Source organism: Canis lupus, chromosome 10, assembly GCF_003254725.2.
Source record: "Canis lupus dingo isolate Sandy chromosome 10, ASM325472v2, whole genome shotgun sequence".
Taxonomy (NCBI): domain Eukaryota; kingdom Metazoa; phylum Chordata; class Mammalia; order Carnivora; family Canidae; genus Canis; species Canis lupus.
Window position 1 is genome coordinate 38329988 of NC_064252.1, and position 15927 is coordinate 38345914.

General features: G+C 39.9%; 1 long non-coding RNA gene across 4 annotated transcripts in view; it reads right to left on the reverse strand.

The window, feature by feature from the left end:
- LOC112675112 (uncharacterized) overlaps positions 1-15927 on the reverse strand; it is a 29964-nt gene that overhangs the window by 5450 nt on the left and 8587 nt on the right. The window contains exons 5-9 of one of the 4 annotated variants that reach the window (XR_003145757.3): positions 13442-13614; positions 12131-12361; positions 11739-11873; positions 11358-11463; positions 10546-10792 (exon numbers count right to left, since the gene is read on the reverse strand). This is a non-coding gene — a long non-coding RNA (uncharacterized LOC112675112). Of the gene's footprint in view, positions 1-10545; positions 10793-11357; positions 11464-11738; positions 11874-12130; positions 12362-13441; positions 13615-15927 lie in introns of those variants that run through there. The other 3 variants (XR_007413531.1, XR_007413530.1, XR_004803383.2) reach the window with 3 other exon arrangements.

Sequence of the window (15927 nt, forward strand, 5' to 3'; positions counted from 1 at the left end):
AAAGCTGGAAAAATAAAATGAAAAAAAAATCACTAGATGTGCTCCATAGCAGATTTCAGATGGCAGAAAGGTGAGTGAATTCAGAGACTGGTCAATGGAAAGTATCCAATGTGAAGAACAGAAGGAAAAAATATCAAAGACAAATGAACCACAGAAATCTATAAGTCAAAATCAAACACATGAGAAGAGAAAGAAAAAGGGTTTTTGAAAAAAATTGCTGAAATCTTCACAAATTAAATTAAAAACAATAATCTGGAGATCCAAGATGTTAAACAACCCTCAGATAGGAAAAACACAAAGAAATTCCCACCTGGACCCAATCATTCCATTGTTAAGCAAGAGAAAATAAGAAATTTGAAAGCAGCAAAAGAAAATAACTCCTCACAGATAGTGCACCATTGAAAAGATTAACGTCTGTTCAACAGAAACAATGCAGGCAGAAGTCTTGGAATTGTATGTTCAAAGTGCTAAAAGTCATCTGCCAACCAAGAATTCTATATGTAGTTTAATTCTTTTTCAAAAATGAAGGTGAAATAGAGATGCCTGGGTGGCTCAGCGGTTGAGCATCTGCATTTGGCTCAGGGCGTGATCCCGGGGTCCTGAGATCGAGTCTCACATCTGGCTCCCTGCATGGAGCCTGCTTCTCCCTCTGCCTCTGTCTCTGCCTTTCTCTCTGTGTCTCTCATGAATAAATAAATAAAATATTTTTAAAAATGAAGGTGAAATAAAGGCATTCACAAATACAAAAACTGAGACCTAATCTACAAGAAACAGAAAAGAAAATCCTTTGAGATGAAAGGAATCAAATCTGCAGGAATGCATAGAAAATACCAGAAATGAAAAAAAAAAAAAAAAAAAGAAAAAGAAAAAGAAAAGAAAACACCAGAAATGGTAAATATGTGGGCAAATGTAAGATTTTATTTCTTAATTTCTTTAATAAATGTATGGTTTCTTAAAGCAATAATTATGACATTGTATTAAATTTATAACATACATAAATGCAATATATATCATAATAGCAAAAAAAGAGGAAGAGAAAAATGGAGTTCTACTGGAGCGAAGGTGCAATATATTACTGGAATTAATCAGTAATAATCCAAAGAAGATGTGATACATTGAAGATGCATATTGCAATTCCAAGAGCAAATACTAAAAATAGATACACAATAAATAACTAAAAATAAAATAATTAAAATGGTACACCTACAAATATTTAACATAACAGAAGACAAAAAAAGATAACAGATGCTTTCTACTATCTTTCAACTTTTCTGTAAATCTAATATTAGTTTAATATAACATTTTATTTATTTATTAAACAGAGGAGCAAAAGTAACATGAGATATATAGAAAGTAAATGACAATATGGTAGGTGGAAATCCAACTTCATCATTAAAACATTAAATATGGAGATTGAACACTGATCAAAAGACAGATTATCAGAATGGATAGAAAAAGGATTATTCAATGACATGCTATCTTTAAGAGACATATTGTATATTTATACACACAAATAGATTAAAATAAAAAGAAAAGATGTACCATGGAAACAATACCCATAGAGAACTGGAGAGGCTATTTAATATCAGACAAAATTGAACTTAAGAAAAGTAATATTACTAGAGACAAAAAGGAAAGTTTTCAGAATGATCAAAGAATCAATACATCAAGAAGAAATAATTACAAATATATATGCATATAATAGCAGAGCCTGAAATGATATAAAATAAAAACAAATGAATTGAAATATGAAATTGAATTCAACATTTATGGTTACACATTCCATTATTCCTCTCTCAGCAATTGATAAAACACTTAAACAGAAAAATCTGTAAGGATATAGACTTGACAACATTGTAAGCCAAACTGATCTAACATGTATACAGTTCCATTGAACAATAAAAGAATATATATTCCTCTTAAATGCACATGTAACATTTTACTTTTTTTTTTTTTTAAGATTTTGTTTATTTTTCATGAGAGACATAGAGAGAGAGAGGCAGAGACACAGGCAGAGGGGGAAGCAGAGTCCCTGCAGGGAGCCAGATGTGGGACTTTATCCCAGGATCCTGGGACCACGCCCTGAGCCAAAAGTGGATGCTCAACTGCTGAGCCACCCAGGCCTCCCCAAATGGAACATTTTATAGGATAGATTATAGTTTAACCATAAAGATATCTCAAGGAACTTAAAAGGACTGAAATCATACAAAGTATGTTCTTCAACTAAAAGAAAATTAAACTAGTAATAAATAACAGAAAGCACTCTCACCAACTAGCAATAGAAGGGAACCTCTTCAACCTAATTCCCAATATTTAGAAATAAAACAATATACTTTTAAATAATCCATGGGCCAAAAATAAATTACTAGGCATATTAGAAAATTTCTTGAATTGAGTGAAAATGAAAACACAGCATAACAACTTTTATTGGATGAAGCTTTAGACTTACATGCTTATATTCAAAAAAAGTAAAAATCTAGAATCAGTAAGATAACCTTTGAACTCAAGGAGTTAGAAAAAGAAACGAAAATCAATCTTAAAATAAGTATAATGGAGGAAATAAATAGCAAAGCAGAAATCAATGAAATAGAAAGCAGAAAAAGAACAGAAAAAAAAAATCAATGATACTAAAAACCAGTTTCTTGACATATCAATCGATTTGACCAGCCTGAAGTTGGAAGACTTTTTCAGTAAGGAGCCAGATAGTAAATATTGTAAGCTTTGAAAACCATGTATGATCTCTCATATTCTTTGTTGTTGCTGTTTTACAACTCTTTAAAAATGAAAAAAAAAATCTAATTTCTGAGCAATACAAAAACAGGCCATAGGCCAGATTTCTTCCATGTGCCGTAGTTTGCTAACCCTGAGCTAAACTGAGCAGGGGAAAAAAGAGAAGAGACACAAATTGACAAAATCTAGAATGATAGAGGAGATATCACTACAGACCCTACAATAATTATAAGAATTATAAAACATGATTATGGACAATTTTATGCAAACATATTAGACAAATTTGATGAAAAGGAAAAATTCCTCGAAAGACACAAAACATAAGAACTGACTAAAACAAAAAATTTAATAGATTTCTATCAAGTAAAATGAGTTGAATTAGTAATTAAAATCTTCCTACAAAGAAAAACCCAGACCTAGGTACCTTCACTGATGAATTTCATCAAGCATTTAAGAAAGAAATAATACCAATCCTACACAAACTCTTTCAAAAATAGAGAAGGGAACATTTCCTAACTCATTTCATTAAGCCAGCATTACTTTGTGTCAAAGTCAAACAATGACCACAGATCCTATTCCTTATGGATAAAGATGCAAAATTCTTTCAAAATCTCAGAAAATTGAATCAAGCAACATACGAATAAAAGTATACAGTATGACCAAACGGAGTTCATCTCAGGAATGCAAAATTGTTTTAACATTTGAAAATCAATTAACCTAATACACTATATTAATAGGATAAAGAAAACATATGATAATTCAAACAGATGCAAAAATATGTTTGGCAAAATCCAATATTCATTCCTGATAAAAACTCTCACTAAATGAACAATAGAAGGGATCCTCCTTAACATAATACAGAGCATCTCCAAAAAGCCACAGCTGGCATCATACTCAGTAGTTAAAGGCACACATGTTTCCTAAGATTGAGAATAAGGCAAGGGACGTTCACTCTCATCACTTCTAGTCAACACTCTACTAGAATTTCAGGCCATAGGAATTAGGCAAGAAAAAGAAATGAACATATCCAGATTGGAAAGGAAGAAGTAAAACTATCCTTATTTTCAGAGGACATATTCTTGTATATATAGACTTTAAAAGACATGACTAATAAACTAATAGATCTAGTAAATGAGTTCAGCAAGGTGGAAATTACAAGACCAATACAGAAAAACTAATTGTAGTTCTATGTTTTAACAATTAACTGTCCAAAAATAAAATTAAGAAAACAATTCAAGGGCACCTGGGTGGCTCAATCAGTTGAGTGTCTGCCTTCAGCTCAGGTCGTGATCCTGGGGTCCTGAGATTGAGCCCCACATTGGGCTCCCTGCTCAGCAGCAAGCCTGCTTCTCCCTCTCCTGTGCCCCTGCTTGTGTCTATGTGCTCTCTCCCTCTCTCTCTGTCAAATAAATAAGTAAAATCTTAAAAAAAAAAAAAACATTTCAAGCTATAATAGCATCAAAAAGAATAAAATAGGAATAAATTTAATTAAAAAGTAAAATTTGCATGCTATAAGCTACAAAATAGTGTTGAAAAATTAAATAAGGCTTAAATAAACAGAAAGACCTTCAATTTTTGTAGATTAGAAGATTTAATATTGTTAAGATAGTAATACTCCCTGTATTGATCTAGAAATTCAATGCACTATCAAAATCCTAGCTATCTTATTTGCATAAAATGGCAAGTCATTCTAAAATTCATATAGAAATCCAAAGGACCCTATATAATCAAAACAATCTTGAAAAAGAAGAAAACAGGGATCCCTGGGTGGCACAGCGGTTTAGTGCCTGCCTGTGGCCCAGGGTGCGATCCTGGAGACCCGGGATCAATCCCACGTCGGGCTCCGGTTGCATGGAGCCTGCTTCTCCCTCTGCCTATGTCTCTGCCTCTCTCTCTCTCTCTCTCTGTGACTATCATAAATTAAAAAAAAAAAAAAAGGAAAAGAAGAAAACAATTGAAGGACTCACAATGATTATGAGACCTACTACAAAACTGTGATAATCAATATTGAATGGTACTGGCAGATATATAGAGTAATGGAATAGAACTAGGAGTCCAGAAATAAACCAGCAACTGATCTTCAACAAGTGTGGCAAAACAATCCAATCCAATAAGGATAGCATAGTGATTTCAACAAATGGTACAGGTACACTGAATATGCACATACAAACAAATGTTGTTGGACCCCTTCTTCATCTCATAACACAGAAATGGATCATTAATCTAAATGTAAAGGCTAAAACTATAAATGTCTCAGAAGAAAATACAGGAGCAAATCTCTACGACCTAATGTCAAGCAGAACCTTCTTAGATATGATACCAAAAGGATGAGTGACAGAAGAAAAAATAAATTAGAGTTTCTCTTTCTCAGAACTTAAAACGTCTGTGCTTCAGTGAGTACCATAAAAAAGTGAAAAGACAAAACACAGAAAAGGAGAAAAAATAGAAAATACAATAGAAAAAACTAGAGAAAAGAAAAAACCCAACTTCAAAAATGAGCAAAGGATCTGAATGGATGTTTCTCCAAAGAAGACACAGAAATAGCCAACAAGGCCAAGAAAAGATGTTCAACAGCATTAGTCGTCAGAGAAATCCAAATGCAAATCCCACCAAGATGCCACTTCACCTCTGCTAGCATGGTTATTGTCAAAAAGGCAGATTATAACAAGTGTTGGTGAAGATGTGGAGAGATTGAGGCCTTCAGACACTGCTGAGGAGGCTGTGAAATGGTGCAGTCATTTTTGAACATAGTCTGGTGGTTTCTCAAAAGGTTAAACCTAGAGGGACCGTGACCCAGGAATTCCTTTCCCCAAATTGTTCCCATCCCCAAATATATCCAAAAGGAATGAAAACACATATCCACACAAAAATTTGTACATGAATTTTCATAGCAGCATTAATCATACAAACAAACAAACAAGCCAAACAAACAAAAGCAATGAGTGGTCAAGCAAAACAAGGTACATACAGACAAGTGAAATATTACTTGTCAGTGAAAAGAAGTGAGGGATCAATACATGCTACAACATGAATGAAAATTTCAAATTTTATGTTTTCAACGTTAAACCAAGCAAGAAGCTAGTCCCAACAGAGCATATATGATGTTATTGAATTTATATGAAATGTCCAGAACAGGTAAGTCTATGGAGATAGAAAGTAGATTTGTCATTGCCTAGGGCTGGATGAGAAAAAACTGGGGTGAAATGGGGCATACAGTTTCTTTTGGGGATGATGAAAATATTCTAAAAGTGATAGTTCCACAACTCTATGAATATACCAAAACCACTGAATTGTTAAAAAAGGAAAGCCAACGTGAAGGTATAGAAGTAGTTTGTGTTTCCCATTCTAGTTGGTGTGGTAGGGTCTAAACATGGGGCCTCCAGTGTGTCCGCACACTGTGCTAGACAATGGGGATAGAAAGACAATCTTATCCCTTACAGAGCCCAGGGTAGGGTTTAGCACATGTCAGGAGGTCAAATGTTAGCTCGACACCGACAAAACCCAAGTAGAGAATTTAAAATGTAGAACAAATTTCATGTTTTCCTTGTGCTTTATTCTGTCTCTGTCCACTGGTTTGGAAGACATTTCAGAATCTTCCTGACCTCTGCGGTTAACTGCGTGAACCGTATGAAGGTTTCCAGGTGCTAGAATGCCACATACCAGAGGTAACATGCAATAAGCTAGACCTTTGTGTCCAGGTGTAGAGGATTAGTTCCAAGCCCCCAGGGAGTATCTTGGCCTCATGATGCTAGGTTGATTTATATATTTTCCAGATTGCATTGACCATAAATCTCCAACCTCTTGTAGCAGGTTCCCATTATTCTCTGCAAGCGGTTGATATATTACTAAAGCTCGTGCCACCCTCTACATATCTCAGAAGTGAGCCATCCTGTTCAGCAGCTTACCAGGCCATACTGAAGGCACAGCTGCTCACAGACATACCACAGCACCTAGTGCCCTAACGGGCTGGTGGCCACAGTTGGGCCTGAACCATTGGTCTCGTCTCCACCCTTTGCTCTTTCCATGTTAATCTGGGAAATGATTCCCTCTGATCTGTTCCTTCTTTACCTGACCACCCTCTCCTCTCCTTTCCAGAAACCCCTGCTAAGTCTTCAACAAAAATCCCTGCACCCTTCTTTCAGAAGGGGTGTCTCCCTTTAGCCTTCATCCCATAGCCCCATACTGAGAACTACACAGTACTTTCTAAAGAAATGATACTGACAATATAACTTTTGGTACAACTATCACTATTAGCCAGAGACTAGCTAGGACTCTCAAAAACAAAACAAGATTTTTCCTGTCATCTCCAAAAGGATTGTGCCCAGAAATTTTTTTTAAAAAAAGAAGATATAGGGATGCCTGGGTGGCTTAGTGGTTGGGTGCCTGCCTTCGGCTCAGATCGTGATCCCGGAATCCGGGATGGAGTCCCGCATGGGGCTCTCTGCAAGGAGCCTGCTTCTACCTCTGCCTGTGTCTCTGCCTCTCTCACTCAGTCTGTGTCTCTCATGAATAAATAAATAAATAAATCTTTAAAAAAATAAAGTAAAAAGTAAAAAGACAATATAAAAACTTCCTAGGATGTGTCCAGAATAGTGTTATAGACAGAAGTGATCTTCACCTTTATGGTTTCATTTGGACAGGAGTGGATGCTTGCCATATTCTCCTGAAATTGCACCTCTGGAGATTCATTTTTAGTTCAACACTCGTCCTATTGTGAAAATAAAAATTCTTGGATGATGTGTAATACATCAAAGTCACATATGTTTTTAGTACTGTAGTATGAATTAATTGATTGGTTCTCTCATGTGATGGCTCATGATGGATGAGAACTTATTCTTGAAGGAGACACAAAGACAGGGGCTCACAAGTTCATTAGAAGGACGCTAGTAGATGGACTAGGCAGCACAATGACTGTGTTGTGCAAAGTACACATGCGGGTAGGACCAGAGGAGTCAGCCACTGGTCTGCAGATGTGAGATGCCTCTCAGAAGAGAGGGCAAAAGTGAGAGATCAAAGGGATGAAGAGATGCTGCAAGGAAGGAGGAGATGAACCTACCCCAGGATACACATTGAGATGCCCAAGCCTGCTGGAGCACAAGTTCTCCACGAGAATACTCCATTTCAAACCTGTCTGGCATGGTGGCCTTGCTACTCCTGAGATGTCCCATCCTAGCTCATCACAGTCACTTGTCACTCTATGTGGTTGCTTCCTCAAACCACTAGAACTTCCTTGAACTCTGCCTAAAGCATCCTCCACATCTCCAGCCCTCTCTCCTGTCTAGTTCCCTCTTATATTTCAGAAATTCATTCCTGACTCCTCCTTCAGACTGACAGATGGCCCTTGTGCCCAGGTCACCATGGCATCTGGATCTCTGAACCTCGGCCCGCTGCTTTGTGCTTCCCCTGTTACCCCTCCTCCATCTACATTAGACCACTAGGGCCCGGAGTAGAGGGTGAAGTTATTCATCTTTACATTCTGGTGCGGAGCATGGAGGAAACCCTCAAAAATAATCATAACAAACGTTGTTGTTGCTGTTGTTTGAGCAAATGAATAGCTTACACTACTTGGTTTACAAAAGTGCAGCAGTGAATCGGTCTTTATTTCTCTGAGAAAATAAACCACAGAATTTGGAGAAAGAAGTGTTATTTTCTTCTCAAATATTTTGAATGGCGATTTTTAGTTTTGTTTTGATAAAATAAACAGAGATGAACCCGAGGAAGGAAAAAAAAAGAAGTATTATTTTCCAAGGGCTTTGCCATGACTGGGCTCCTTTGGTGGGTAGAGAGCTATTTATGAACATTCGGATGTCTCACGCTGGGGTAAAATACCACACTGCCCTCAGGAATACTTGATCAGACCAAGAAGAAGAATGGAAATGTGTTTCAGGGTCAGTGGGAATGTATGGCTAGCTTCAATCTAGGAAATGTAGGAACATACAAAACAACTGGGGGAGAACAGGACGATGAAATATGTTCAACATGAGTGAAGTGACCAAGCTGAGGACCTAGGAGAAAGGTGGAGGGAGATCTCAACAAGAAAGCCTGAGCCTGGGGCGGGACCACATGGCTTGCTGAGGACCTACCACTAGCCCTGCCATGGCCAGGAGACTCTCATGCTCACTTACAATTGCCATCCTCTGATGATGGGGAGAGAGCAAGGTGGGCACACAGGGTGAGGGCAAAGACTGGAGAATCCTGAGCCAAGGGCAGCAGGAAGGCACGAGAGGGGAGGGGTGAAAACCAGCCTACCTGACAGATGGAGGGCCTGGGAGGGATTGCATTTTCTGCTCTAACGGGCCTTGGAAATGAGACGTTCCTGCTCCTCCTCGCTCTCCTGGAGAGTTCAAAGCCTCTGTACACACAAGTTCTCAATTTCCAAGGCACTCGAGTCAGGCAAAATATATCTTTCCCACCTGTAGTTTCATTGACAAATTATTTACGAAGCAAAAAAGACTGTTGCTGGCCCTTTGAAGAGGTTCCTTTTGTTCTTTGCCACGTGATTTAAAAGCAAAAGCAAACCCAAACTGCAGAAAAGACTCTGCAACATACCCTGTGGGTCAGATAATGTTCGCTAATTCTGTCATGTGGGCCCTTTCCATGTGAAAGTGTTCTCGACTCGAGGGTACAGATGAGTTAGGGTGTTGGGACTTTGTCTGGCAACACCAGCCATCACAAAGGACGGAGCAAGACTCCAGGGCTGAGTGCCTTCCATGTCATCCCCCTGAGGGAGGGCAGGGGTCACCCAACTTGGAGCCATAGACTCTTGAGAAGGCGAGGCCATCTGCTGGGCCCAGGTTCTCCTTGGCTAAAGAGTAGGTCCCTATCTTTTAGCCCAGCCTTCTCTGTAGGGGTCCTCTGCCCTGTCACATCTGAGAAAATCAAACCAAATGCTGAAAGACGAGGGCTCTAATAGAATAAAGGATTTCCAAATCTCCAAAGGCTAACATCCTACCAGGGATCATGACTAATTTGTACTTTTTTGTGTGCAATGCTAAGCCTTTAGTGACTTCAATAACCTCATGAATATTTTCTTAAAGAAACAGGTTGAAATAATATAAAAACAAATAAATTAATAAGCACATAAACTGGAAAAAATAATTTTGGCTTAGGGATTCCAATAATGTAAAATTTTAATTGAGCACAAATGAACTTACTAGAACGCTAAATTGGCTACCATTTTTAACATCTCGATATGTAATAATTATTATTATTTTTAAAAATCTATTTATTTATTCATGAAAGACACAGAGAGAGACAGAGATACAGGCAGAGGGAGAAGCAGGCTCCATGCAAGGAGCCCAATGAGGGACTCGATCCGAGGACCCCGGGATCACGACCTGAGCCAAAGGCAGATGCTCAACCACTGAGCCACCCAGGTTCCCCTCATGCATTATTGATATTAGTTAGTCCACATCTTTATCTACAATGTTATACTGGCTGAATTTCTATAACCCTTCATTTTGGAAACCTTGGGTTTGCTGATAAATTCACTCCTAGCATCTTTTTCCTTCAAATATTGCGACTTGCACATGTATTAAAAATTGCTTATATGTGCCTATCTGAGCTTATTTAGGTAGCTTATACAAGGTTAGTTTCAAAAAAAATAGCTCATCTGTTGCATCCCTACATTAGTAGGCGTGCAACACTGCAATGCAGTTCTGTCAGTAACCGACCCAAGTTAGGACAGACTGCACAGGTTTAAGGACACAATCCCCAGGAATACTTCCCTTCCTTCAGGCACAAGTTCCAGAGTTTTCCGGCCACCCAAGCTTATGACCAACTGGCTATAAATTCAGAGGGTTCTCATGATCCTCTCAGGTTTGATAATTCACTAGAACGACTCACAGAACTCAAGACAGCACTATATATCTACAATTCAGTTTATAATGAAGGATATAAATCAGGGTCAGTCAGAAGAAGAGATCCATAGGTGAGGTCTGGAAGGATGCCAAATGTGGAGCTTCTGTGTCCTCTCCTCATGGAATCAAGGTACACTACTGTCCGAGCACATGGATGCGTGTAACCAGGAAGCTTAATGGAGATTGTGTCCAGAGTTTTTATCCTGGTTTCATAAAGTAGACATGATTGTTTAAATCATTGAGCACATGATTGAACTCAATCTCCCTGAAGGTGGGGCTAATATTATCTAGTTCAAGGTCCTAAAGCTCTGAAAACCTGGTTGCTGGTTCAGGCATGACCAGCCTTTTGTTCTGAACCATCTTATTATTTTTTTTCTTTTTTTTTTTCTTTTTATTTTCTGAGCCATCGTAGAAGGAACTCAGGCATGGTCCCTGGAGTCCACCACAAATAACAAAAATACTGTTATGACTTGGAAAGTCCCAAGGGCCTAGAAGCTTCCTCCTAGGGACAAAGACCAGACAAATTCTTTATCATACAATGAGGAAAACTGCCTTAGACCACAAGAGACCCGACTTCTAAGCCCTACTTCCACATTCACCAGTAACTAAACCTGAATAAATGTTGAAATTTGCCTAATGGATAATTTACCTTCTGGATCTAAATTAGCTGGCTTAGTAAACAACCAGTCACAATAGCTGAAGCACATTCTTTGTTTACATAATTCATACATTTATCCACTTACTTTCAGCAAATACATAAAAACTTACTAAGTTCCAGGCATGGTTTAGACTACCACCAAGTGTGATCTGCAATTGAGTTTATAGACTGGTGGGTGGATGGGTGGATGTTTCCCAGGAATGGACACTTCTGAACCTGAAAAAGAGAAAAGTATTCTTGAAATATTAGAAATTAGTTAGGGGCCGGGGTGGGTGTGGTGGAGTAGGTGGCTAACGTTATCAAATGCCCTCAATCTGTGCATGAGCCAGGGAAGGGGGACTGCAGTTGGGTGTCTATCTTCAGGTCAATCCACAGGATATTTTAACCAATCACTGTGTCAAAGAGGCTGAGCATACATGAGACTATGAGTGTGACAGAGCCAGTGAATGAGGGGCTGGGGCTGAACCAGGCTTCCTGACTCCGAAGCTCACCTTCTCTTCTTTCTGTACATCACACCTAACATCACTTTCACTTATTATTGTTCCCAGGCTGGCATCTTTTCTGAAGTTTGGCTTCAGGATGTTTGGAGAAGTCGAGGACACCACCTCTTTTAAGGGAAGAGATTTCTGTTGGATTTTGAGCAACAGTTGACTCACCTTAGTGGAAAAGTGATACTCACCTGTGTCCTTTCTCAGTCAGAACTGTGAATATTTGTTTGACTTTTTTCTTCTTTTTCCATTTGGGAAAAAAGTCCCAAATGTATTTTCTCTATGCCTCCACTTCCCCAGGCAGAAGCTTTAATAGCCATCCCACCATACTAATTACCACTGCTATATATCAGATTACACGTGGAACTAAGTATCTGAAGACAACAAACACTTACTGTCTCACAGTTTGAGAGGTCAATAATTTGGGAGTGCCGTTCTTGGGAAGCTGTGTTTGGAGACCTCTCATGGAGTCATTGTAAAGGTCTGGACTAGGGCTACAGTCATCCGAAGCCTTGAGTGGATCTGGATGATTCACTTATAGACTCCCTCAGGTAACTGCAGGTGAAATGCCTCGGTTCCTCCCCATGTAAACGTCTGCAGATGGCTGCTCCCAACAGCTATGGTAGCTGGTTTCCACCAGAGTGAGTGAATGCGGAGACAGAGGATGAGTACAATGAAGTCAGAAGCTTCAGTACCTTTTATAACCTGGTCTCACACATAACATACCAGCATTTCTGGTTGTATTTCCCTGGTCATACAGACTGACTCTGATACAGTGCGTGAGGGGACTGCTGGGAGGCAGGAGTCATTGGGAGCATCTTGAGGATTGGGTACCTCGGTCTGCCTTTGGTCACCAGTGATTTCCGTCCCTCTCACATGTTAATCTCACATGTCCACCTTACACTCTGCTAATCCCACCTCATCTCCGCCAATCTTACCCCATTACAGCATCAGCTCAGAGTCCAGAATCTCATCATCAAAATCAATTTCAGGTGCAGAAGAAGCCCATGACATAAAAAGACAAGTTATCTTTCCTTTGTATACCCAACATTTGTGGAGACAGGCAGAGGACAACTTTTTAGACATGCCTGTGTCCAAAAGGATAAATGGAAGTCCAAAGGAGCCACTGGTCCATAGTGATTCTAAAGTCCCACTGAGCAAATGTTGCCAGTTCCTGGATTAGGACTTAATCCTGCACCTGCCCACAAATAGCAACGTGGCTCTTGGTTCTGTGCTCTGGGCTCCTCGTTCAATCCTCTGAGTTACCTTTTTCATGACAGGTAATGCATGACACATAATATGAACAGTTTTCTCAACTTCCCCTGCTTCTAGAAGTTGGGGGGTGGTGGTTCAGAGGCTTCTTTTTATTTTGAATCTTCTTTCATTTTAAACTGTGTCAGTCCAGGCTGGAGGTGTTTCTGGAGCTATAATTCCCCTTACAACATTGTGGGTCTCATGTGAATCTTATTGGGTTTTATATGAAAACCACACCCATAATTCTCTTCAGTAGAAGTCCTTCTTTACCTGGGATTTCTGCTGAGGAGTAGTCCTTGTAAGCTTCTTAAAAATTCTATTGTATTATTGAAAGAGTCTGTGAAGCATACCCTTAAAATTTTAGAGGGCCTTTTTTTTCTGATTGAATGGCACCCTAAGTTACCACCTTTGATATTTCTGAGGTCTTTACAAAGGATTTTAGAGTCACACACTGTTTTTATTTCTGGAATATGCTTTTATGAGAGTGCCTTGTGTTTGATCTTTGCTCAGAAGCCATTTCTTAATTTCAGCATCAATTGCCATCTGGAGAGGCTAGGAAATCTTCAAAAACAGCAAACCTTTGCTCCTTTTCCTTCAATGTATCTCTCTCTTCTTTCATATTTTACTATAGGAAGCAAGAAGAAAGCAGGGGGAACCTTCAGTTCTCCTTTGTTACACCACCCAGTTCACTAAATGCATTTTTTGTTGCCTACATATTGCAGGCAGTAGTGCTGCTAAATACTGTCACTGCGTAACAAAGATCCCCTTCCCTCCAGCATTCAATAAGATTCTCCTCCTTTCTTTTTACCCTCAACAGCAGTCTCCCCAAATTCAAATTCTTCTAACATTCTGGTCAAAGTAGTTTAGGCTTTTATCAAATGCTCTCTGTAAAGTTCCCCTGGCTACTGCCCATTGCCTCTGCCTCTCATATTTTAGGTATTTGTTATGGAAACACTTATAAAAATCTGAATTACTTTTCTACTTTTGTGTAGGAACAAAATAACTATAGAACCATGGAAGCTGGAGATGGCAAATGTTATTATGTGATAAAGTTTCTGAGGGTTAGGAATCTGAGAGTGGGTCAGCCAAGTGGTGCTGGCTGAGGATCTCTGCTCAGGTTACAGGCAAGCAATCAGCTGGGGCTGCAGTCATCTGAATGCCTGAGTGGGGCTAGAGGAATCATGTGTCCATTGGCAGGAGGCTCTGCTTCCTTACCATGGGGGCTGCTCATGACGTGGTAGTTGACATGTATTCTTACAGAGAGACAGTATTCCAAGAAAAAGAGTGACCAAGACAGAAGCTTCAGTGTCCTCTACAACCTCATCTTAGCAGTGACATGCCATCATTTCTGCCATAATCTAGTGGTTATGCAGGCAACCAACCCTGGCACAATATGGGAGGCAATCATACAAGGACACCACAGGAGGCAGAGATCATAGAGGGTCGGATGACAATCCTGCTAATTGTCACTGCCTGAATTAGTATTAGCTGTCCTTGAAGCAGTCATCTTCCCACTCTCATTCCTAAGTCATGAGATGCTCATTTCAGGAAGTTTTGACTCCTGGCTCACTATCTATCCACATGTACAATCCTTCACACCCTGGGATGTCAGTTCTTGACCTTCCTTCCTTCAATGATTGTGCTCTCCTCAACCCCCTCTCTCCATGGTCATGCCCTTGACAGTGACATCACCAGAAACTGCAATGCTGTCCATAGTCTTAATTTCAGGTATTCTATTCTCCAATGACCCTAGCCTATTTCCTGCTCAGTCCTCTCTTACTCAGATTCCAACAACTCCTCAATACCACTGGGACTTACAATCCACAGACACCATCCATCCCAACAACCTCCATTGTTCCTCCATCTTTGATTTTCTTTCTTTCTTTCTTTCTTTCTTTCTTTCTTTCTTTCTTTCTTTCTTTCTTTCTTTCCTTCCTTCCTTCTTTCTTTCTTTCTTTCTTTCCTTCTTTCTTTCTTTCTTTTCTTATTTTTTTTTAAGATTTTATTGATTTTAGAGAGAGTGAGAGAGAAAGAGCAAGTGGGGAGAGGAATAGTGTGGGGAAAGGAGCCAAGGGGGAGGGAGAGGGACAAGCAGACTCCACTGAATGCAGAGCCCTCAGGGACTCCATCTTGTGACCCTGGGATCATGACCTGAGCCAAAACCAAGAGCCTGCCACTTAATCCACTGAGCCACCCAGGCGCCCCAATCTTGCCTCTTTCTTCTCTTCTTCCCTTTCCTTTTCTCCAGAACTGAGTGACCCTAGTGTCAATCATTATCCCTTTCTTTGCACACACCTCAATCTGTCCCTCTCTGAATCTGTCACAATCAGCTGGCTAAATCCCAACCCTGTTAAATCTGGCCCCCCATCTCCCCTGTACACCACCCACATGGTTAAGGTTCACCAGATCCTGCTTCTGCCTTGCCCACCACAGTCCTTTCTCATACCACAAGCATGGTGACTCATTCATTCATTCATTCATTCATTTGAAGATTTTTATTTATTTATTCATGAGAGACACAGAGAGAGGCAGAGATACAGGCAGAGGGAGAAGCAGGCTCCCTGCAGGAGCCCGATGGAGGACTCGATCCCAGGACCCTGGGCTCATGACCTGAGCCGAAGGCAGTTGGCTCAACCACTGCGCCATCCAGGCGTCCCGGCAGTGACCCTTTTAAAGCCTCAGATGGTGGGGTTCTTCTGCTCTATGTCTCCCCCCAATGGCTCTCTGTCTCCCAGAGTGAGACCTGAGGTTCCCTTCCACTTCACCACCCACCACCAAGCCAAAATTTTCTCTATTGCTTTCCCCTCAAATATGCTTCTGTCTGAGGAATTTTGCACTTGCTGTTCCTGCTGCTGGGGATGAATCTGGCCCTGGATGTTCACACTTTGCCCCTCCACTTCCTCCAGGTCTTTGTTCAAATGTTGCCTTCTCAGGGAGG